This window comes from Chrysochloris asiatica, unplaced genomic scaffold, assembly GCF_000296735.1.
Source record: "Chrysochloris asiatica unplaced genomic scaffold, ChrAsi1.0 scaffold00075, whole genome shotgun sequence".
NCBI lineage: Eukaryota > Metazoa > Chordata > Mammalia > Afrosoricida > Chrysochloridae > Chrysochloris > Chrysochloris asiatica.
Window position 1 is genome coordinate 7472356 of NW_006408593.1, and position 2049 is coordinate 7474404.

General features: G+C 39.1%; 1 pseudogene; it reads left to right on the plus strand.

The window, feature by feature from the left end:
- Nucleotides 1-1009: 1009 nt before the first annotated feature.
- On the plus strand, nucleotides 1010-1898 carry LOC102827527 (annotated as a pseudogene).
- The last annotated feature ends 151 nt before the right edge of the window (nucleotides 1899-2049 follow it).

The following is a 2049-nucleotide window of genomic DNA, read 5'->3' on the forward strand; positions in this document are numbered from 1 at the left end:
CAGTACTTCAACAGAAAACTGCAGAAATTCAAGCTAGCTTCAGAAGAGGATATAAAATGAGCTAGTTTCACAATAGGACACGTCAGATGATTCTTAGCTCAAAACAGAATCCTAGAAAGATGTTTAACTGTGTTTACCTGTGTTTTACTGACTATTTAAAAGCATTCCATTGTATGGATCTTAATAAATTATGGATAATATTAAGAATAATGGAAATTCCAGAAAATTTAAATGGGCTCATGAGGAACTTTTACAAAGATCCAGAGACAGTTGTTCAAACGGAACAAGGAGTTACTGTGTAATTTAACCCTTTAAAATTAGGAAAGGTGAGTATAAAGGTTGTATCTTTTCATTATACTTTTTCAATCGGTGGGGCAAATAATTTGAGACATTGGACTATATAAAGAAGAACATCAGGATTGGAGGAAAACTCATTTAACAGCTTGTGATATGCAGATGACACAAACTTCCTTGCTAAAAGTGAAGAGGACTTGAAGCACTTACTGATGAAAATCAAAAACAGCCTTTAGTATGGATGACACGACAACATAAAGGAAACAAAAATCCTCACAGCTAGACCAAAAGCAATATCATAATAACAGAGAACACACTGGAGTAGTCAAGGATTTCTTTTTAATGGATCCATAATGAATGTTCATTGAAGCAGCAGTCAAGAAATTAAAGGAAATATTGCATTGGCATATTTGTGGCAAAAGACCTCTTTAAAATCTGCTGAGTGAAATTAGTCAATCAAGAAAGGACAAAATGGGATATATATTTTTTTATATCTACCACAAATACAGAAGACTTTGAAAGAGAATATTTATATATGAGCATTTACCTTTTCTGCAAATGTAACTATGAATGTTGTGGAGCCTACAGTGGGCAAAATGATGAAAACATCCTAGATATTATCAAATATCTTAAGGATTAGTTGATGGGCCTGGACTCAGGGACATAGTCTCAGGGGACACCATGGTCAATTTGCATAACATAGTCCACAAAGACAATGATCTACATTCTGCTTGGGTGAGTAATATCTGGGATCTTATTAGGTCATAGTGTCTGTCTAAAGTGTAGCTATTGGTCTCCCCATGTGCAGAAGACAGAATAGTGATGAGAATTGAAGAGGTTCAGAATCTATTAGTCCAGTGAACTAATGGAACATGTGAACATCAGTCTCCACAACTCTGAGATCAAAGGAACTGAATGGTACCAGCTACCACTACAACTGCTCTGAATGGGATCACATTAGAGGGCCCTGGATACAGTAGAAGAAAACATGGAACAAAACTCAACATAATTTAGTTTAAAAAAAGACAAGGTTTACTGGTCAAAAAGAGACCAGAGGGGCCCGGCATCGCTTGCGTATCTCGAGTCAAGATGGAGGAGTACGCAAGAACCTTGCCCCTGGCGAATTGTGAATGACTGTGGTGGAGCTTTTACGATGGGCACCATAGGTGGTGGTATCTTTCAAGCAATCAAAGGGTTTCGGAATTCTCCAGTGGGAGTCAACCACAGACTACGAGGAAGTTTGACAGCTATTAAAACCAGGGCTCCACAGTTGGGAGGCAGCTTTGCCGTTTGGGGGTGGTCTGTTTTCCATGATTGACTGTAGTATGGTTCAAGTCAGAGGGAAAGAAGATCCCTGGAACTCCATCACAAGCGGTGCCTTAACAGGAGCCATACTGGCAGCAAGAAATGGACCAGTGGCCATGGTTGGGTCAGCTGCAATGGGTGGCATTCTTCTAGCTTTAATTGAAGGAGCTGGTATCTTATTGACAAGATTTGCCTCTGCACAGTTTCCCAATGGTCCTCAATTTGCTGAAGATCCCTCCCAGTTGCCTTCAACACAGTTACCATCCTCACCTTTTGGAGACTATAGACAATATCAATAGAACTGGTGCCCCAAGATTTAACAGAATGAGCTATAGTTCAAGAATGATTTTGGAAGAACACATTCCATTCTGTTTTTAAAACCATAGATGGGGCAACTGTGGCCACATAGGCTATCAGAAGACATTTAGCACTTTTTGCTATTTAAAGGAA